Here is a 23,847-nt window from a genome sequence, read left to right on the forward strand (position 1 = left end):
TAGTCCCAGCTACTCAGAAGGCTGAGGTGGGAGGATCATTTGGGCCCGGGAGGTAGAGGATACAGTGAGCTGAGATCACACCACTGCACTCCAGCCTGGGTGACAAAGCAAGACTCAGTCTCTAAAAAATAAAAACAAACTTTGAAGCTGCTTTCTGTTACTTTCATCAATAAAGACAGACCATTTTAATCTTTCATCATTCATAAATAATCCATTGCAAAAATATTCTCCTTATTATTACTCAAGGTAAGGCAAGCATTACTACAATTCCATTTCGAAATTCATTTTGATTACCACCACCAAATGTTCTAACATGTATTTGTTATTCACACTAAAAGTAATCAGAATAATGGCTGATTAAATATGAAGTGAACTACTTAGTCTAATACTATGTCACCAGTGAGAAAACAGCATTATTTATCAAGGTCATCCTGTTATTTAACAAATAGAATTAAAGATCAACTTCTCGCATTTAGTGGCCCTTTTCACTCCAAAATATCATTCTTATTAATCCATTGCCTTTATATTATAGTATTAATGCATATCGCTTTTACTATACGTACTTTCTATAGAGGAGATACTGCAGAGCATGGACTATTTCTGCTTATGTTAAATTATTACTACTATTTAAAAACAAGATGTACAAATATAAATAACATAGAAACTAAACTGTGATGTCATAGATACAAGGTACCATTTCTGATTTTGGCAAAATCCTGGGAGACTGTTGAACATCACAGTAAGGAAGCAAGACCTCTGAATCCTGGATTCATAAGTGACCTTGGGGCAAGCAAGTTGGCCTCTCTGATTCTCTATTTCTAAACACTTCACCTGAATAAGACCACCAATTTCACTGGGTTACTGTGAAGATGAAATGAGATACTGCATGCTCTTAGTAGCCACCATAAATAAGTACTGGCCCTTACTGTTGTGTTGGTGTTATCATTGAAGGGCAATTACACAGCAGTCATGCTAAAGGAGTCACACTTAAGCAATGCACACGCCTGTCTTTAAAAGTCTATCCTTATAGTGAAATGAGAGTACCACAAAAATAAAACAAACAAAATGTACAAAAAAACATAGAAAAGCTCTCCCAGAAAAGGTCTAACATACTTTCCAACAACAACCAAAAAAAAGTTGAAGTTCTATTTTGACTTGAGTAAACAAGGTCTAAGATTTCACACAGAAGACACTTACTACTTAATCCCCAATACCTTGGAAATAGATAAATCTTTTAACAAGAATTAACTAATGTTTTAATTTGGAAAAAAAAGAAAAAAAAAAGGCAAGGCTGGGCATGCTGGCTCACGTGTGTAATCCGAGCACTTTGGGAGGTGAGGGTAGGTGGATCACATGAGGTCAGGAGTTTGAGACGAGCCTGGCCAACATGGTGAAACCCCATCTCCACTGAAAATAAAAATTAGCCAGGCGTGGTGGTGGGCACCTGTAATCCCAGCTACACAGAAGGCTGAAGCAAGAGACTCGCTTGAACCTAGGAGGCAGAGGTTGCAGTACGCCAAGATGACACCATTACACTGCAGCCCGAGGGACAAGAGTGAAACTCTGTCTCAAAAAAAAAAAGCAACAAGCATTCATCAGCTTTTTTATGAAAGTAAAAAATTAGAAACAGGCTAAACATCCATCCAATGGAAATATATAAAAAATGTATACAGCTATCAAAAAAATGAGAGGTTTATATATCCTTACATGGAATGATCTAAGACATGTTAAATTAAGAAAAAAAGGCACACACACAGTATTATTTATGTTAAGACAAACAAAAAAATTGATGCCACAAACATACATATTTATGCACTTAAATGCATACCAAAGGATTCAAAGCATGCAACTAACAGTGACCTCTGGGCATTACTCTGCATAATTCTGTGTTATTTGACTATTTCAGTGAGACCATATTTATATATTTCTTGTGTCACTTATAGATCCCAAGGAAAGTAAGCCAATAAATGCACTAGGTTAAAACTGAGTAAAAAGAAGTTCACTTTATAACTTACAAAAATCCTTTAACATACTACTTAACTTGATCCCCACAATGAGCTGTAGAAATTATAGTAGTATCCTTACTTTTAAAGTGAAAACAGACTCAAGTAGTTATTAATCCAAAGTTAATAAATGCAGAGCCAAAACAGAAACATAGTCCCCTAAATTCAGTGTTCTCGTGTTTATGTTACAGCACCTCCAAAAACTGAAAACACTGGCATCTACACCAAGGCTTTCTTTCTCTCTCTGCATTGCTTATGGTTCCTGCGAAAGGTCACAAGAGCAGAGGAAAAGGCAGTAGAACAGGAGTCAAAAGACCTGGATTCTTGTCTTGACTACACCACCACTAAGACATCATGGTAAGTCAAACTATGTAACAGTAATTGTCTGTAGCTGCATGACAGATTCAACAGTGACACTTTTAAAAAATACTAACACCCAGGCCTGATCTTTAGAGGTTAAGACTTAATTGGTCTGAGCTATCAGAACTTCTACTGAAAGCTCCCCAGGTTATTCTAATGTGCAGCTTGGTTAAGAACCAGTTTTAAGACTTAGTAGCCTTAGCCAGGCACAGTGGCTCATGCCTGTTAATTCCAGCACTTTGGAAGCCAGAGGCAGGAGGATCACTTGAGCCCAGGAGGAGTTTGAGGCCAGCCTGGGTGATATGGCAAAACCTCTTCTGTAACAAAAATTAACCAGGCATGCTGGCACACAACTGGAGTCCCAGCTATTCTGGAGGCTAAGGTGGGAGGATGGCTTGAGCCAGGGAGGTGGAGGTGGCGGTGAGCCAAGATCTGGTCACTGCACTCCAGCCTGGGCGACAAATAAAAATAAAAGATGTTAAAAACCACTTGTGCTACATACTTCACATATCTGAAATGAAGGATGAATGCAATAATATGTAAACAACATAATGCCTTAAAATGCAAAGGAATTATTAGTCATTCACGTGTGCTAAACTTGTGTACTCCACTGAGATAGAGAGAAGCTGAGAAACTACCACGTCATCAACAACTACTGAGCAATGAGAAAAGGCACACAGATGACACAAAGGCAGTCATGACCAATAACCTCAGGGTCTCAAAGGGCCTACACGCAACAGCAAAAACAGGGTTTCAAAAAGGCTGCCCAGAGGAGACGCTTGAGTTAAATCCTAGCATTATCGACAGTGGGGCAGAGCATACGCAGGCAAGTAATTCAAGATATTCCAGGCTCAGCAGAGTGGCTCATGCCTGTAATGGGACGAGCTGGGGCACTTTGGGAGGCTGAGGCAGAAGGATCGCTTGAGCCAAGGAGTTCGAGACTAGCCTGGGTAACATTGTGAGATCCTGTTTCTACAAAAAAATAAAGAATTAGCCAGGCATGGTGATGTGTCTGTGGTCCCAGCTACTCAGGAGGCTGAGATAGGAGGATGGCTTGAGACCGAAAGGTCAAGACTGCAATGAGCTGTGATCACGCTACTGCACTCCAGCCTGGGCAACAGTCAGACCTTGCCTTAAAGAAAAAAAAAATTGGCCAGGCATGGTGGCTCATGCCTGTAATCCTAGCACTTTGGGAAGCTGAGGCAGGTGGATCACTTGAAGCCAGGAGTTTGAGACCAGCCTGGCCAATATGGGTGAAATCCCTCCTCTACTAAAAATACAAAAATTAGCTGGGTGTGGTGGCATGTGCCTGTAGTCCCAGCTATTGGGGAGGCCGAGGCACGAGAATCCCTTGAGCCCAGGAGGCAGAGGTTGCAATGAGCTGAGACCTCATCACTGCACTCCAGTCTGGGCTACAGAGTGAGACATGCAGATGATGTGCTGTAGGGCAGAGGTTCTCAGCAAGAAGTTTCAGGACCCTGAGGGGTCTACAAGGTCAGAATTATTTTAATAATAAAACGAAGACACATAACCACCAAAAACTAGAAACAACCTAAATGTCCTTTAACTGGTAAGTGCCCAAACTGTGATTTATTCATATACTGGAACAGGACTCAGCAATTAAAAAAAAACCAACAACAAATTAGTGAGACACACAACACGACTGAATCTCAAATGCCTTATGTTAAATGAAAGCAGCCAGATTCAAAAGACTACATACTGTATGATTCCACTTACATGACAGTCATGAAACAGCCAGACTATAGGTTGGGAGAGAAAATAGGTCAGTGGGTGCAGGGGTTGGAAAGGGGAACATTTGGGAAAGACAGAAATGTTTCATATATGCATTGTATTCAAAACCATATGTGTTTACACTAAAAAGAGTAGATTTCCCTGAATGTAAATTAAACCTTGATAGATAAATCTAACTTTCAAAAATAATATAATTTGCCTTTTTCACTCTTGTAAGAGTACAGTGTTTGCGAAAAGCCACATGACTGTGACAATGCCATCACTCTGCAGCTAAGGAATGAGTGCTTATGTATCCTTAGGTTTTACCTTTTTCTCCATTTGAATTTCTAATACGGTAAATAGTCATGAATGTAACAGACATAAACAAAAACTCTCCTGAGTCCTCAATAATTTGGTTTCTGAAGACCAAAAGAGTTTAGGAACCACTGCTATAGATAAGGAGGAAGCCCTGACGTGTTCCAGCAGGGGAAACAGGAAAGAAGAGTGGACCGGGGGAAACTAGTGAAGTAGTAACTACAGCATCTGATTAAGGCTGACCCTGGGACAGGAAAGAAAACAGGTCCACACATCATCTGTATCTTGTTATAAATCCCAAGCCAGTTTCTAGGCTGACACTTTGCTGGTGCATTAAAGTTCTACAAACTAATTTCTGTTAACTAGTAATATAGTTAGGAAATTAAATCTGCTACAGGAGTCATCCTACAACACATTTCTTATCAGTGATTTGTGGATTATTTACTCAGTTGCCAATGTCCCTCTTCACACGATGGTAATAATTTAAAATTGACCTTCACCCATTTTAAGCTTGAAAACTATCTATCCTAAAGAGGCTCAAAAACTAATTTACAAGTGACTCAGTACCTCATGATCTATTAGGCAAATTAGGTCGTTCTTTAAAAACCCAATGTGTTACTTCTCTGAAATACGTTTTCACTTGTACCCAGAAACACTATGACAATCTCAACTCAGCACAATTTTTTCTATGCATTGTGGTTTTCTGGATGGGAGGGGAGGGTGAATAAGTTGTTTCTGTCTTTGTTTGGCACAGTTCCCTTTCTTCTTGGGGAAAACTCATTTCTAAATACAAGCTCTGTAAATTCCAAATTATTCCAAGTACAGATCTTTTTCTACAATCTTCTCATACCCAGAACTATTATAGTACTTTGGTATGCCACAGAGGTAGAGAAGTTATTCTTAAAACCATCCATGTCTTTAGCTTTAAGCAAACAGAAAACAGATTGACTGATGACAGACTGATCAATCAATCATGGGATGGAGGTGATTATTAGAAGGCATTAGAAGAAAGGATGATACCTTTCCAAAAAAAACTTAAATGCAGTTTTATAAGCCACTTTAAATGAGCGAGAGAGAGTTATTTGCTATTATATATTGCTTCTCTAATTGTTTTAAGTAACCAAGCCCACTGACACCTCAGCTAATACCAAACAGATGGTAATCTGTATGAGGAATTCAATTTGCCACCTTTCAAAAAATTCACCTACACTTCTACTACAGAAGTCTGAGAAACTCCAGACTCCTGCAAAAGTATCTGTGAATTATTAAGATAAAGTGAAACGTGATCTTTACCTGAAAGTATAGTCCTTTGAGTCTACATTTCATAAAAATCTTGGAAATTAGACTACAGTCAATACTACAGAAGATTCAAATTGAAAATTTCACGTAAAGACTGGAAAGGGGGAAATAATTAATTTGAAATGCATGCAAAGAATGAAAAGGGGAAATAATTAATTTGAGATCCATGTACAATGCAGATAAAAATATCAATTTGATCAAAGATGAAATTTTCATAAATTTGTTAAAGCCAAATGTTTTCTGCAGGAAACCTGTTTTCTGTGACTCAAATCCAAAATGGAAAACGTGGGTGGTTCTTCCTGTCTTAACATTAGAGTCAGCCAATTGGCTAGTGAAGCTTTCACACAACTTCAGCTCAAACCCCAGCCTTCCATCTGCTTTAACACTGCCATACCTTAGAAGAATGAGAGAGGAATAAAGGCTTTCTCTAGCCTCAAAGTAAGTCTTTCACACGGAACCTTTGGCTTATTCTGTCTAAACCATACTTGATCAAACTGCCCAGCTTTTTAAAACTTCAAATCCAAGGACGAGAAAAACAGTAGCAGCTAAATCACAAAATAATTCAAGGATATTAAAACTATCTCTGACTGTGGAGCTGATTTCTAAAAAATCAGCAAACTCATCTCTCAAGTACAAAGCTCCAGTGACAACAACACACATGCCAGCTCCAGCCCATTACCTTGACCACAGCGGCATCTCTTCCCCACCCACATGGCACCCACCATTTGCCAAGACAGGCTGCCAACAGAGACCACATTTGAACTTCTAAATATGTGACTCTGCCAGAATGGAGTATGAATCCAGTATTTCTGTAGGGTATGTCTGCATATCCACCTAAAGCTTCTAAACTAGCTAGTGTGAAACATTTAACTGAAAATATCACACACAACAGTATGCCTTCAGTGAGAAAAGACCACTAGTACATGATACTAGCACAGTAAAACAACTGTCCATACACTATTACCCAATTAAATCTTAAATCCTTAAAGCACTGGAAAACCTTCTAAAGCAAGACACTATAAATTCAGGCAGCGGCTTCCAATGGTGATGTAAGGACCCCACAGGGCAAACTGCTCAGGGGTAGCAAATGTCCATTCCTAAAGGTTCCAGGGCCATTTAAAAATCCTCATGTCTCAAGAGGCTTTTTTCTCAAAAAATGCTAAAAGGCCCATACAGTTCACCATGCATAGTAGAAAAAGGCCCTTCACAGGCCACCAGTGACTGCACAGTAAGTTCTTACATAATGACTTCTCTGGTAGTCACAGGAAAACCCACTGAACAGGCTACAGTGAAGGGCCCTGGTCCTCAGTCATCTCAAGAGAACTGTTGTTACATGTGGAGCCATTTAAATGTGAGATACACACATACTATTTGTACATGTGAGTTTTGGAAAGTATCTGTAAGGAAGCACTAAGCATATCATGAACAAATACAAACCATAAGCATGCAGAGCCAAAAGAGACTCCAATACCACTTTACCACTACAATACCCTAATTTTACCAATAAAACTAAGTCAAAACCTCCTGACTGCCAGCCCAAGGCTCCTAATGGTACACCTGCTTTCTAATCAATTGTGAAAACTACATTTTGGAGCATAATGAAATTGAGTCACAACTCAGTTGCATGATAAATATCTCATTCAACCATGTGCTGCAAAACCACAATTTACATAAAAGATTAAGAAATAAAAAACCTTTATTATATTCCTAGTGAAGGGGGAAGGGTACAGTGAGGTTTGCTGTCTTTCTCCATACCAGTATAACTTTATCCTCAGGAAAAAAAGCATATATAAACTATGTATACAAATCATCTCTCTTTTCAAAAACTGCTGTCAAAACCAGTACATCTAGCAAAAAGATACAAAACATGACGTCTTACTGCCCTTACAAAAAATGCTGAAATGGCATAAACAACAATTCTTTCTTCTCAAGATTTAAAATATTTTCTAAGTTATTTTCACTGCATTCTCATTAATTTCCTCTAATTTAATTTTAGAACAGATCAAGTAGATATATTTCTTCATTTTAGTTTTTTTAAAACTTTGATTTAACACTTCTTCTAAGACAATAACCTATAGTGATCTCTCATTCTGTGCATTTTCTCAACTTCCAAAAGACAATTCCTCAACTAAGCACATTTTTGCAAGACTATAATAATGCACATGCTTATACACATAAAAACAGAAAGACATAAATACTTTGTACAGGATGAAATAACTGCATGACTTTTGAAATTTTTAAGGTAAAATGCAGATCTCAAGTTCATAATTGCTCCCTGGTTATCTCCAAAGAAAGGCTTGTACATTCCTCTCCTATTGATACGTCAATGAAAATTTGTGACAAAATTCATTGCAATTCTGCCATTAACTAGCTGTGTGATAGAACACTGAGTGGTGTCATTTAAGCTTTGGACTTAGGCTGATAAAGTTAGCATACCTGATTTCTAGGGTATTTTCTAGGTTTCTTAACATCTTCCTAAGACATTATCTATCATCTTTATTGTCATTGAATTCTAAAAGTCAAATGTATCTTAAGATAATAAAAATGACTGTTTATCAACTACCTTACATCCTAGAACACAATAGAAGACTACCATCAGCTTAGCTATCGAAAACTTTAGAAAATTTTAAACTTTATCTTCCTTAAATAGATTGCTTTGTCTCATGTTTTGGCATTTCTTAAAAGGCTTAGATTAGTAGAAATGTATTCTCACATCTAGATGACTCGGCTGAAGCACCATCCAAATCTCCCAAGATGGGAGATCTTGATGACTTCACTTCCTTCCTCATCCATCCTCTATCATCTCAGTACCCTGATACTCTGAAACTTAACTTTTTCAGCCACAATGTTGACAATGAAAACATTTTAAATCACTTATGTTACAAACCAGCTACATGTCCAAGTCTGTATCTGAGAATCTCTGTATGCATTTTTATCATTTAGTACTCTAGATTTTAATATCTAAAGATTGGTTCTGGCTGGGTATGGCGGCTCCTGCCTATAATCCCAGCACTTTGTGAGGGTGAGTGGGCAGATCACGAGATTAGGAGTTCAAGACCAGCCTGGCCAACATGGTGAAACCCCATCTCTACTAAAAATACAAAAATTAGCTGGGCATGGTGGTGTGTGCTTGTAATCCCAGCTACTCTGAAGGCTGAGGCAGGAGAATTGCTTGAACTGGGACCCGCAGGGCAGAGGCTGCAGTGAGTTGAAACTGCCCCACTGCACTCCAGCTTGGGCTACAGAGCAAGACTGTCTCAAAAAAAAGATAAAACAAAACAAAACAAAAAAAACAGTTCCATCGATAATATCTGCATAATCTCATGACTCTTCATCTGAATCAAGTTCCCTATTTATTGCCAAACAAGCAAGGAGGTTGTAGAAAATCATATACAACACAACTCATGTACTTACTTTCTTTACATACAAACTGATGATTGTGCCATCCTCAGTAAGTCAATAAAACAACCACTAGGACTGAGAATCTGCCATTTTACCAGTAGGAATCCCAAAAAGTAGCTGCTTTTGCTAAGTTCATTCATTCAATACATATTTATTATCCACTATGTGGCAAGCACTTTTTATTTTTCGTCCTGGGGATACATAAACAGACAAAAGTCCCTGCCTTCATGTGCTCTACTAGAGAAGATGACACACCATAAACAGAAACCATAATAGACAAATTATATGGAGATGTATATATATGGTGTATTAGTCTGTTCTCGTGCTTCTAATAAAGACATATGCAAGACTGGGTTAATTTTTTTTTTTGAGATGGTGTCTCACTCTGTCACAAGGCTGGAGTGCAGTGGTAGGATCTCAGCTCACTACAACCTCCACCTCCCAGGTTCAAACAATTCTCCTGCCTCAGCCTCCCGAGTAGCTGAGACTACAAGTGCGCGCCACCACGCCTGGCTAATTTTTGTATTTTTAGTTGAGACGGGGTTTCACCATTTTGGCCAGAATGATCTCAATCTTTTGACCTCATGATCGCCCATCTCCGCCTCCCAAAGGGCTGGGATTACAGCCACCCCGCCCACCTCATACTGTGAAATTTATAAAGAAAAAGACTTTTAATGGATTCACAGTTCCACATGGTTAGGAAGACCTCACAATCATGGCTGAAGGCGAAGGAGGAGCAAAGTGACATCTTACATGGCGGCAGGCAAGAGAGCATGTGCAGAGGAACCGCCCTATACAAACCATCAGATCTCGTGAGACTGATTTACTATCACAAGAACAGCATGGGAAAACCCGCCCCCATGATTAAATTACCTCACACTGGGTCCCTCCCACAATACATGGGGAATATGGGAGCTACAATTCAAGATGAGATTTGGGTGGACACACAGCCAAACTATACCATGAGGTCAGAGGGGATATGTGCTTGATATGATTTGGATTTGTGTCCCCACCCAAATCTCAACTTCAATTTTAATATCCAGTGTTAGAGGTGGGGCCTGGTGGAATGTAACTAGATCATGGGAGGGGATCCTTCATACATGATTGAGCACCATCCCTTTGGCGCTGTTCTAGAGTTTCACAAGATCTGGGGAGGAGCCCCTTCCCACTCTCTCTCTCTCTCCTCCTCCCACTCCAGCCATGTAAGATGTACCTCCATCCCCTTCACATTCTGCCATGACTAAAAGTTTCCTGAGGCCTCCCCAGAAGCGGTTATGCTTCCTGTACAGCAAACTGTGAGCCAATTAAATCTTTTTCTTTACAAATTACCCAGTCTCAGGTATTTATTTATACCAGTGTGAGAAGTGACTAATACAGTGCTATTGTAAAGAAAAAGGACAGGCTGGTACGAAAAAGGGATTCAGGAATGAATGGAGGGTAGGTGGGCTGCAATCTTAAACAGGGTGGGGTCAGGGTAAGACTCACCAAAAATGCACAGTCTAAGCAAAGACATGACGGAGAAGATGAAGTGAGCCAGACTGAAGTTTCCTAGTAATTCTTAAATTGTACTGACTATACACGTAATGGCAAATGCTTTAGCAAAAGAGTTATATATGAGCAAATTTATAAACAACCCAGAAGACTAAAATAGAAGAGAGTTGTGTGTAAACCCCCTTCATTTCTGCCGGTTATTTTACCAAGTGAAACTTACAACTTCAATTAGGTATGTTAGGTGTGTTTTTACCCCAAGTGTTGTTTTGAACCAAATTCTTACTTCTGTGATTCATTTTCCTCAAAATTCAAAAATAAATGTCCCACTGTTCATTTGAAACATAAAAGAGCACCAGTGTTTGTGGGGCAAGTGGCTCACATCTGTAATCCCAGCACTTTGGGAGGTCAAGGCAGGCAGATTGCTTTGAGTTCATGAGTTCAAGACCAGCCTGGGCAACATGGCAAAACCCATCTCTACAAAAATACAAAAAATAGAGGCCAGGCACAGAGTCTCATGCCCCAACATTTTGGGAGGCCAAGGTGGGCCACTCACTTGAGGTCAGGAGTTTGAGACCAACCTCGCCAACATAGCAAAACCTCATCTCTACTAATAATACAAAAAAAATTAGCTGGGAATGGTGGTGTGTTCCTGTAATCCCAGCTACTTGAAAGAGGCTGAGGCACAAGAATTGCTTGAGCCCAGGAGGCAGAGGTTGCAGTGAGCCAAGATCACACCACTGCACTCCAGCCTGGGTGACAGAGTAAAACTGTCTCTCAAAAAAAAAAAAAAATTAGCCAGGCGTTGGTGGCTCATGCCTATAGTCCCAACTACTTGGGAGGCTGAGGCTAGAGAATTGTTTGAGCCTAGAAAGCAGAGGTTGCAGTGAGCTGAGATCATGCCACCGCACTCCAGCGTGGGTGACAGAATGAGACCCCTGTCTGGGGAAAAAAAAAAAAAAAAAAGAACACCAGTGTTATCCAACCAACAACTTCACTAAAACATCCTGACTACTACATCAGGGCTCAAATCTCAGTATGGCGAATCCAGGAGCTTTTACCAGTGTGGCGAAACCTGTGCTTTCCTAGAGAGTTCAGTAGGAAATGAACGGGCTATGAAATCAGGTACCCTTATCACCAACCAGCTATGTAGACTTGAACAAATCACTTCTCGCCCTGGGCTTTGGTTTCCTCAACTATAAAATCAGGGTGTTGGACCATGTGATTTCTGAGTCCCTTTTAGGGCTAAGTCTATTTCACACACACACACACACACACACACACACACACACACACACACACACACAAAGGGAGGGGGAATCTTCAGATAAATAGCCACATATCAAAAATTATTATATTAGCTAGGCATAGTGACACACTGTCCCAGCTACTCAGGAGGCTGAGGCGGGAGGATCACCAAAGCTTGCACATAGGAGTTTGAAGCTGCAGTGAGCTATGATCACACAACTGCACTTCCCTCTAGGTGATCACAGCAAGACCCTGTCTCTAAACAATGAATAAATTTTTTTAAAGATATAATAATGTCACGCTTTATAATTCTGCTAACTTACCATCAGACTCAATTTCATTCTTCAATACTCTTCAAATAACTAATGAATTTATACTGACTGATTCATAAAGTCTCAACTCTCTCTCTCTCTCTCTCTCTCTGATTAGAACAAATTCACAAGAATGGGTCTTGACCTGCAGTGGTATTCACCAATGATTAAAAAAAAACCTGGAAGTTCTCGTCTTTGGCTTTCCTATCAACATACTCCTGCTACAGTAAATAAAATTTTAACACAACCATAAAACTGCTGGAATTTTAAATATCCTTTATGTATATCCCCACAATGAAATACTATTTGTTGGTGTTGTTATATTTTGTAGGGACATGGTTTCACTCTATTGCCCAGGCTGGAGTGAACTGGCACCATCATAGCTCACTGCAGCCTTGAACTCCTGGGCTCAAGCGACCCTCCTGCCTCAGCCTCCCTAGTAGCTAGGACAACAGGTGTGCTAATTTCTTTTATTATTTTTTTTTGTAGAGACAAGGTCTTGCTATGCTGCCCAGGCTTGTTTTGAGCTCCTGGCTTTAAGTAATTCTCCTGCCACGGCCTCCCAAAGTGCTGGGATCACAGCCATGAGCCACGATGCCCGGCCCAAAAAGTGTGTTTTTAAATAGTAAGCTTCCTTAAAAGTTTCACTTAAAATCTTATATTATTAATTACTATTATACTGCTTATAATTAACATTAAATTATTTTAAATAGGTACTGTAATGATTATGTTATTCATGGAGCCCCAAATCATCTTGGTTACTTTTTCACTATTTCCTTACCAGAATTTTGAAAAAGAAAACAAATAAGCAAATTGGGGTTATACAAGCAGACACGTGAATTAAGTTCCACCAACCAGCCATGCCACATGGGACTCCTTCGGAACAGAGTTACGTAGGGAAAGTGGAAGAAGGGGGGAAGAGTCTTGCTTGGCTTCCTGGTTTGCAGCACCCTGACTGTATCAGGAGCAGCAGCTCCTCAGCAGGCCTGTTCCACAGTGCAGAACTGGCAACCATTCCCAGAAACTCAGCGTACAGTCTCTTTTATTACCTTCCCAATCTGCTAAACTATCGCCCTTAGTAAATCACTTGCTGCTAATACTACTAGAATAAATCTTAGCATCTGTAACAAAAACCCTAACCAACACGTATAGCAAATATTCATTTCATTATTTCCACATAGAAGAGCTGAGACTGAAAAGAAAACAACACACAGAACATTCCACCATATAAGCCAAGAGTTTTTTGTTTCAAGCCAGGGCTTACAGTCACAATCAACACTTCAAACCTTCCCTTATATGTACTTTCTCATAAATTTCATCACCTCTGCCATGCAAGAAGAAAATGGTTTTTGCCTACCTAATTTTCTATCAATAAAGAGTCTGATGACAGTAACTTGGCAAGATATTTGAGAAGAGGATACAATAAACATCGCTTTCTACATGAGCTCAAGTTTATGGAGAATCCTGCAGTGTTAGGTAGCACTTTCAGAACATTCCACAACTGCAGGCAAAGTGATCTAATGCTGTATTTGAATGCCAAAATGATCGGTACTTTGTGCCAAGGCATAACTTAACTCACAAAGAAGCAGTGAACTTTTCACTGATTTTCTGCATCCCTCAGGGTAAGATAATCATGTTAAAACTACAGACACACCAGGTAGCTAAAATATGACACTCCTACCTAATACTAAAAACAGACTGGAAGCACTGAGAAGCGATTATGCATGTTAAAATTCTCTTCTTGGTATAAAGATTAAGTCCTATAAAATTACTTGGCAAAGATGGAAAAAGTAATCAGCCATTAGTAATACTGGTCCTTAAAGTGGCAACAGAATCTTACAAAGGACATTTGATGTCTTTGACTAATCAAATTACTCTACTATCAAACTACACAAGGTACTTTTCAGGCAATGCTCAAAGGCAAAACTTTATAAAGATCACTTACACACTCTGAAGGCCATTAATGACATTGATAATCATTCAGTGCATCTCAATGCTCTGCCAAAGCACAAGTATGCATCGTCAGGGCAGAGTGATTCAAGACAAGTCTCAGTAATTCTAGTGCCCCACAGGCCCTGAGTCTCCAGGCACTCGGCAAGCTCTGCCTTTGTCGCTGCAGAACCTCACCTTGCCTCCTGTTCCCTGAATGGCTTTTATCAAACAATTTATAGTACACTTAGCTTTAGCACTGATGGCAGGGAGAATGGGAATACGCAAAAGTTAAAACATAAATTATATTTTCCCTAAGAACAAAGCAAATCAATTTGCTTAAGAAAACTTAGAGCTTGGCTGCTTCAAAACAAAATTTTTAAATTTCTTAGAGAATGTCTGCAAAGAAGTTACTAAGATGACTCTCAAGCTTTACTATGACTACACATCTACCCTATGTGTCCTCTGGTTGCACCTGGCACACACAGTCTTTTTTTTTTTTTAAAGAAATGAAGTATCAGGCCAGGCACTGTGGCTCACACCTGTAATCCCAAGCACTTTGGGAGGCCGATGCAGGCAGATGACCTGAGATTAGGAATTCAAGACCCACCTGGCCAACATGGTGAAACCCTGTCTCTACAAAAATACAAAAAGTAGCCGGGCGTGGTGGCAGGCGCTTGTACTCCCAGCTACTCGGGAGGCTGAAGCGAGAGAATCAATTGAGTCTGGGAGGTGGAGGCTGCAGTGAGCCAAGATAAAGCCACTGCACTCCAGCCTGGGCGACAGAGCAAGACTCCTTCTCAAAAAAGAAAAAAAGGAAAAAAACAAATGAAGTATCTCTGGGCCAGAAATGACACACAGCCTACTTTAATTTTTTGTTTGCATCTCATGTTTAGACTCTAATCTCAATCAATCTTATTGCAAAAGTAAGGGTATAATGTTCATTTGTTAATAGTGTCAAGATCTAAGGATACGTACACGATACCACAAATCAGTCATTCCCAAAGCTGGTGTGCAAAACAATACCTGCATTTGTAGGTCGTCAGAGAAATGGGGGGAAAAAAACTGAGTATTTTGTAAGGCTAAATTTATCCAATTTAAATGCTTGATCTTTATTCTGAAATTGTGTCTTTCCTATTCTTTTGGTATTCAAATGGTCTTTCTTTATAAAATGCTGAAAAAAATATGATTACATCTTTGAAATACAAGCAGATGGCTAGCACTACTCCAGATCTTCTGCACCTTTTCCCCATCTCCAACTTCCCAATTTCCCTTTCCAGCTGCTCAGGCAAAAAATATAAATAAACACTAAAATAAGACCTAGTGCCATTCTTCTCTCTTTCTTCCACATCCCACTTCCAGACCATGAGCATCCTTCAGCTTCACACTCAAAAACTATCAACAGTCAACTATCCCATTTATTGCCACCACCAGGTCAAAGTCACCATCACCACTACCTCAGACCACAACTGCCTCTTAACTGGCTCCCAGCTTCAACCACACCCCCAGCAGGTTACTCTCAACATAGCAGCCCAGTGACTCTGAAAACCTAGGTAGGACCATGTCAATGCTCGGCTTAAAACCCTTCAGGAGTCCCATCTCAGTGAGACGAAAGTCTTTAGTAAGACCCACCTGCTGTCTCAATGCCTCTGTCTGCTCATCTGTGCTCCTCCGTTCCCGGTCACGCCCTTCTAAGGACCTGGCCTTGTGTTCTTCACACCTGCTGCCTCTTTGGTCTGAAATGTCTCCCCCAGGTCAGACATTTGTATGATTAGTGACCTTACTTCTTCAGGCGGTTACTTGAAATTCATCCTTATCTTTGTGACCCTGAGATAAACTAAAATTTCTTAAAACAGGACACCATTAAGAAAGTCGAAAAGGCAAGCCAGCAAGTGGAAGAACATACGTGCAATGCACCTACACAATGGAGAATTCATCCAGAATATATTTTTAAACTCCTATAAATTAATAAGGAACATGGTATTTAGTCATTTTATTTATTAACATAATTTGCATACAGTGAAATTCACTCTTCTTAGCGTACAGTTTTTCTGTGGGTTTTCACAAATGCATATGATCATTTAACCACAACCACAATGAAAATACAGAACATTTCTATCACGCCATAAAGTGGTATCATAATGGCCAATAAGTATGAAAAGGTGCTCAAATGCATTAGTCTTCCACAATGGAACATCTCTACACAACTACCGGAATAGCTAAAGCTAAATGGCAGGAAATGCCAAATCTTGACATATCTGTGGAGCTCTCACATGCCACTAATAGGTATATAAATTGATACAATCACTTTGGAAGACCGTTTCTCAGTAACCACCAAAGTGAACATACGCATATCCTACAACCTGGCAATTCCACTTCTAATTATATCCCCTATAGATGACATCACTAAAAAGAAATATACAAGCATGTTTGCTGCAGGACTATTCATTAGCTAGAGACAGAAGATAGTACTCTGGTATCATGATACAATTTAATACTCTACAGCAACAAAAATGAATAACCTACAAATACTTGTAAGACCATAGACGGGTCTCACCAAATCAATGTTGAGTAAAAGAAGCCAGAAACAAAAGAATATATTATGCATGATGACATTAATATAAAGCTCACAAACCAGAACACTAACCTATGGTGTGACTTCTAAGGAGGCAAGGCTTCCACTGGGAGGAGGAGCAACCAGGCCTCCTAAGGGGCAGTTAAAATTCTGTTTCTTAATTTGAGTGCTGATTACACAAGTGTATTCACTTTGTACACATTCAACCCTCCCAGCTACTCAGGAGGCTGAGGTGGGAGGATCACCTGAGCCCAGGGAGGCTGCAGTGGGCCATGATCACAACATTGCATTCCAACCTGGGTAACAGAGTGAGAATCTTGTCTCAAAATGAAAAAGAAAGAAAATTCATTCCATGGCACACTTGTTCTTTCTGCACTTTTCTGTATGTTTGTTATACAATATTAAGTTTGTTTTAAAAAAGAAAAATTAACCTTCTCAATGAGGCCTTCTCTGACCACACTATCTAATATTTCCACCAGTCCCATTATTTCTCACATGCCTTCCCTACTTATTTTTCTTCTTTCATGCTTGTTAATACCTAGCACACTATCTTACATCCTAGATATATTTTACAAACTTATGCTGTTCACTGTCTGGCTCCATCCACTAACCTGTGAGTTCCATAAACACACATATTTTGTCCAGTTGGCTGAGTACTGAGTCCCCGGTAGCTAGAATAACACCTGAAAGATAGTAGGTACTCAATATAATCTATTATTAATTTAATTAATTTATTAATTTATGAACTGCACAGCATTGCCCAATTTAATTATGTTTAATTATGTTTCTGGATTCAAGCCATAAGTTATTATAGTCATCTTGTTATACTTAAACAGTAAGTTGGTTGTTGTTCTGTTTGAATAATGCTTCTCAACATGGTTTTGAGAGCTCTCATCTTCCAAGCTCCAGATCAGGTTTCAATCAGTTTATGGTAAAATAAAACACTCTGAATTCTATTCACACTTACCTTTATAAATGAAAGCTGTGGCTGCATTAACCTTTCTCTCAGCCATAGCCACCCTATTGACTCATACTGAGTTTAGAAGCAAATAAAAGTAACAAAGGGACTTAATTCCATTTTTTCCTACATATAAACATAAATCAAGAAATATTCTCAACCTGTCATGGTACCTTTAGTCTCAAGCCCTAAATGTAGAAATTTTCAACTATTTCCTATTGTAAGTTTTAGCTAGCCATTTCCACAGCTTTCTGTTAAAGGTGTGGTTCTCAACTTTTTCCATCACTGCTCCCCTAAAGAGACTTTTTAGGCATTTTTTCTTAATCACCTCTTCCAAAAAATTCTGGTATCACAGATATACTATTTATCTGTTTATGTAATTATACTGTGCTTTCAACCTAAATAGTAGTATTTCTGTCCCTTATGTAATTATACTGTGCTTTCAACCTAAATAGTAGTATTTCTGTCTCCACAACCCCTACAATCAATTTCACGTTGCTGAAATTTTATAAAGGCATATTTTAAACTTTGAAAGTAGTTTGTCAACTACTACCTTATCTTTCTAATTTTACTTCACAGGTAATTTTGTCAATAATAAAACCATTTCAAAGATCAGAGCTGTAACCCACAGAAATCAAATACAGAGTGCAAAAGCACAGGATGAAATGCTTCTCTCCCAGCTCATGCAGATCCATCAAACCTACTGCTCTGCTCAACAAGCTACAAATCCACCTAATACCCATCGCACATTTTCTCAACTTATTCAAAAGGACAGCATTTTGTTAAAATTAAATATTCTGTTGAAATCAAAAGACAGCATTCCCTTAACTAATAACCTATTTAAACTTTTCAGAATCTATTTTTAAAAGAAAACAAGATTAGCACAGAATGACTTATTTTAGTCTCTCTTAAGTCCCTCCAGATTCTGTTCAGGACCACTGCAATTCCTGACTTCACTCTTGTAAGAGTTTCCTATTTCCCTGAGCTCAAATCAGTGCATACTATTTTCTATATTATGAGCAAACTTTTTCAATGTAAATCTGATAATTCTGCTCCCTGGATATTTAAAATCTTTCCAGGGCTCCCCTAGGTCTATAAAAGCCCCAAGTCCATAGCATAACAGGCAAAGCAATACCACCCATTTCTTTTTTCTTGAGATGGAATCTTGCTCTGTCGCCCAAGCTGGAATGCAGTGGTGCAATCTTGGCTCACTGCAACTTTCGCCTCCTGGATTCAAACAATTCTCCTGCCTCCGTCTCCCGAGTATCTGGGATTACAAGCCACTATGTCCAGCTAATTTTTTTTTTTTTTTGAATTTTTAGTAGCAAGGGGTTTTCACCACATTGACCAGTGGTGGTGGCTCACGCCTGTAATCCCATCACTTTGGGACTCAAAGGCGGGTAGATTACAAGGTCAGGAGTTTGAGACTTCCCACTTATAAAAAGCTTTTGCATAATCACTTTACTCCATCTAGCAGAAAATCTCTTATAACCAAGCCTCAGCACCTGCCTGCCATCCTCACCCTACTCTATTTTCCCTTTGTCTCTTCAGATTTTAGAAGCAGTATCACCTCTTCAAAAGATATCCTATTCTCCACATGCTCCCCTGTGTCACAAGGGCACTCCTTAACCAGCTTCCTAGGCACTCTGCCTATATTTGGGGCTTACTTACTAATGCGTCTGTTTCCCCCACTCTTGGGCCATCAAAATATATGTGCAAGGAAATGCTTTAAGGATACTGGCTGCAAGCTGATCTCCCAAATTTAGAACTTGACATTGACCTTTGTTCCCCTGGCAGCAGGAATACTAAGAACCCACAGGAACTAGAAGCCCAATGAATCTTTTTTGTAATATTGAAAACATCCTGACTCCTGGTAACCACTACCTTTCTCTCTCATGCTATCAAATCACCTGTTTAAACCTACACTACAATTCTGTCAGAAAGCCACACGAAATTTTTCTATTTTTCTTTCTTTAGGAAAAAAAAACAAAATCTGTTTTCCTTTAGGGGAAAAAAAATAAAACACTGACTTACCTTCAGATTTCAGGAGTGTCAGTTCAGAATACATTACCCCAAAGTATTCTAAACTGAAGGAAACTGGAGGGTCCCCAAAAACAAGGTCACTTCCCCTGCCTTCTATGTGAAGCATAGCCATAAAGAAATTCTCTGACCCATCTTACCTGAAAATAGATCATAAGACCCTTATTCCAGAAGGGTTCTGCCCCACACCCAGTGGAAAAGTAATGCTCAACACAGAGAGGCTGAGAAGAATCTGGACAGGCCTTGCTGGGTTCCCCTCTCAATTTATTACCTAGATCATTCCCTTTTTGTGCAATCACATTACTATATGGCCATGATTCTGCATCAAATCTAAGAATAGAAACAGTTTTCCCTGGGTCTTTGGGTCTTTATTTCCAAAAGCTCTCATGTCATGTAAAACTTTGCTAAATAAAGTTGTGATGCTTTTCCTCTTGCTAACCTGCCCTTTGCTACTAGGAGTGTTGACCACAACCCTTGTGATGGGTGAGGAAAAGGTATCATCTTTTTGCCCCAGAAGACATTCTCTCACCTTCTCAGGTCTCAAAGTTTCCCAACTGGGGTTCCTCAAATTAATGGTAGAGTTTTCAGTATGCTGGGGAAGAATCCATTTCAGCCTGGAGATTCTTATTTAAGGGGGCAAGAATTTGTTTGCTTTATTCTCATCTTTCATAGTCTATTCTTCTCTGTCTGAAAAATACTTTCCTGCTATAAAAGATAGTAGGAAAAAGGAGTGAATTACTCTGAAACCCCTTTTGTTAAGATTAAACAGTAGGTTTAGCCTCTTTTTAGTTCTCATTTTGTTTTAAAGATTAAAAAATAATTTGCATACACTTTAAGAAAGCGGAACATAAATACATTTTATGACACAGCAAGTCCACTCTCAGACATACATCCAATGGGAAGGCATGCCCCATGTGCACCTCAACATGCATGCAAGAAAGGGCCTATGGAGCAGAAGTTGAAAACTGAAACTCAAATGTCCATCAACGGTAGACAGTATAAAGAGTTGGATATTGATACAATGGAAAACTATTGACTAATGAAAATGAACTACAAGAAACACATGGATAAATTTTACATGTTAGGCAAAATAAACCAGGCACAAAAGTAAACATGCTGTATGATCCCATTTCTATAAACTTCAAAACCATATAAAAACCAATCAATGGTGACAGAAGTCAAAAGAGCTGCTAGCTTTGGGGTGCAGGAGGGCTAATGATTGCAAAGGTTCAGAAGATGGCTTTTAGGGGCCTGGTAATATTCTTTGTCATGACCCTGGCCATGGTGATTACATGCGTGTATGCATTTTCTGATAATTTATCAAGCTGTACCTTTATAATTTGTGTACTTGATGTAGATTATACTTCCAAATTTTTTTTCCTGCAAGCCACAAGTCACCCTAGGTATAATCTGTCTAAAATATTTGTAGCAGTTCAGCCTATTCTTTCGTTTTCATGCTTACTATGTGCCCTTTTCTCTTTTGTATTCCACGTAAAGTCCGGCCTCCCGAGTAGAAAGATAACCTACAGAGTGAGACAAACATTTTACAAATCTGATAAGGGATCTGTACCCAGAATACATTAAGAATACGTACGACTCAACCAAAGACAAAAACTTTAACTTTAAAATGGGCAAAGAATGCGAACAGACATTCCTCCAAAGATCTATAAATGGCCAGCAAACACATAAAAAGATGCTCACCATCGTTACTCATTAAGGATATAAAACTGAGTTGTAATTTCTGTTACTTGCCTATCAACTTGGTTTAATCCTAGAGAGGCAGGGACACCCTTTGAATCTCAAGGACTGGCACAGTGCAGTGTCTACAGGAAAGCGTCAACAATTGTGTGATGACTGAGTAAGTGCATCAAAGAGTATGACTACGCACGGAGAACCAAACATCTTCCACATAGTTCCTGTCTCCCACAGAGTACCCTCTTCACCTCTGCTCAGTTACAATCCCAGCCACACATGGCCACAGTACAGTCCTTACTAAGGCTGGCAGGTGGCAAACGGGGCCAGGAAAATACCCAAGTTGACTCCTCCTGCTCTCCTCCTCCCCCAGCCCACCTGAGCTCTTAGCTTTCCCACCCCTAGCCTTCTCCACTGATACCCAGGGAAAAATGTTCAGGATGACCTTTCAAAGAAAACTACTGATGAGATGGAATTTTCCAGTGCAGTGCAGATGACACTTATTTTACAAATCCAAGAATCCACCATGATAATTCAAATGAAATATATCTTTCCATTAAGGTCCTTCAAAATCCAAGAGAAAGACACTAGAAAAACTGTAAAGTTGGCAGGCCAGGCACAGTGGCTCATGCCATCTCCCAACACTTTGGGAGACTGAAGCAGGCGGATCACTTGCTCTGGTCTGCTTAGACCAGCCTGTGCAACATGGCAAAACCCCATCTCTACCAAAAATACAAAACATTAGCTGGGCATGGTGGCACGCACCTGTGATCCCAGCTACTCAGGAAGCTGAAGTGGGAGGATCACCTGAGCCCAGGAGGCAGAAGTTGCAGTGGGCCAAGATTTCACCCGGCATTCCAACCTGAATGGAAGAGTGAGCCACGGCAAGAGTGAGACCCCATCTCTCTCTTTATATAGACATATAGAGGTACAGATAGATGTCTATCCAGATAGATAGATAGATAGATAAGATAGATAAGATAGACAGATAGACATAAATTCTTAAAAACTTGAAAAGTTGGGAGGGCTTGTAAGAAGTACTGGGTCCAACATCTATTAGACATTTACTATATGCCAGGCACTGGGCCTGCTGCCTTACAAGTGACATTTTAGAGCTCTCATTTATTGGTCCTAAACCCCAACTGTAGGAAGGTTGTTACATATATTGTCCCATTTCATCTTTATAATAACCTTGAGTTAGCATCATCATTCCCTGTTAAAAATTGAGAAAGAGGTTGGAAAATTGTCTGAGATCACTGCGTTACGGCAGAACCCAGGTCTCTGGTTCCAAAGCCTGCATGTGTCCCTGCCACTTAATATGAAACACTATGACCCTAAACAAGCAATTAAATCCATTTCCTAAATCTAAACTACAAAAATGAGAAAAATGCTTCCTTCAAATGTTTGCTATGAAAATTAAATGAAACACTGAATTCAAAAAACGTGCCAGTACCTAAGAGATCATTTTTAAAAAAATGTTTCCTCTCTTGCTTTTCCTGTTAATGAAGTTTCCCAATCTTAAACCATGGACACGCAATGGACACTGCAATGTAAAAATCATCTTGCACATTCTATCCTAGAAGGAAGACTCCATTTATTCATCTAGCACAGATTAATGCCTAAGAAAAGCATCTGGAATGCCAACTGCCACCTTACCAAGTTTTAGAATACAACACACTTTTAACTTGGAAATTACTCACAAAGAAATCTAAGATAAACACTGTTCTTGGTTTTGTTCCCCAATACTTTCTTCCTGAGAACTCCCAGACATCCCTTACCTAAGATGCTGCTTCCACATCATGGTCCCCACAACAGTAGAAACATCTGTGGGGGCCTTTTCCCCTTTTCCTCATAAAATTTCACCTTAGGCCGGGTGCAGTGGCTCATACCTGTAGTCCCTGCATTTTGGAAGGCCAAGATGGGTAGATCACAAGGTCAAGAGATCAAGAACATCCTGGCCAACATGGTGAAACCCAGTCTCTACAAAAAATACAAAAATTAGCTGGGCATGGTGGCACTGCCTGTAATCCCAGCTACTCAGGAGGCTGAGGAAGGAGAGTCACTTGAACCTGAGAGGCAGAGGTTGCAGTGAACCGATATCATGCCACTGCACTCGTCTGGGGACAGAGCAAGACTCAGTCTCAAAAAAAAAAAAAAATTCACCTTTTACTGGACAGAGCTCTGTTTTGCTTGTTTTTAGAAGTCAGTTTTTTCAAAGACAGGAAACATGAAAGTAGTAACAGTGGTTATTCTTGGGTGGCAGAATGATGGATGATGTTTTTCTTCTTCATACTTTTCTGTATTTTCCAAATTTTCCACAAAGTCTTATGGTACTTTGTGGTACTGCTTCCATAATACAAAGAGGAAAAAATCAAAGATGGTACATTTAAATTATTTCCTTCATCTCCTGATAGACATTTTTCTCTATTCTTTCTGAATTCCCAGCTAGCTGGAGGCATGCTGAGAACAGAACTGCAGCGTTATCTACAAAACACA

General features: G+C 39.6%; 1 protein-coding gene and 1 long non-coding RNA gene across 12 annotated transcripts in view; one reads left to right on the forward strand and one right to left on the reverse strand.

Moving 5' to 3' along the window:
- SIPA1L1 (signal induced proliferation associated 1 like 1) overlaps positions 1-23,847 on the reverse strand; it is a 398,250-nt gene that overhangs the window by 353,031 nt on the left and 21,372 nt on the right. The gene's annotated exons all lie outside the window — the stretch shown is intronic.
- LOC116528492 lies at positions 3,790-22,377 on the forward strand. Its single transcript, XR_004259063.1, has 3 exons — positions 3,790-3,800; positions 4,836-4,841; positions 22,286-22,377. It is a non-coding gene; the product is annotated as an uncharacterized LOC116528492 (long non-coding RNA).

Source organism: Sapajus apella, unplaced genomic scaffold, assembly GCF_009761245.1.
Source record: "Sapajus apella isolate SASKATOON/1434 unplaced genomic scaffold, GSC_monkey_1.0 scaffold59, whole genome shotgun sequence".
Taxonomy (NCBI): Eukaryota; Metazoa; Chordata; class Mammalia; order Primates; family Cebidae; genus Sapajus; species Sapajus apella.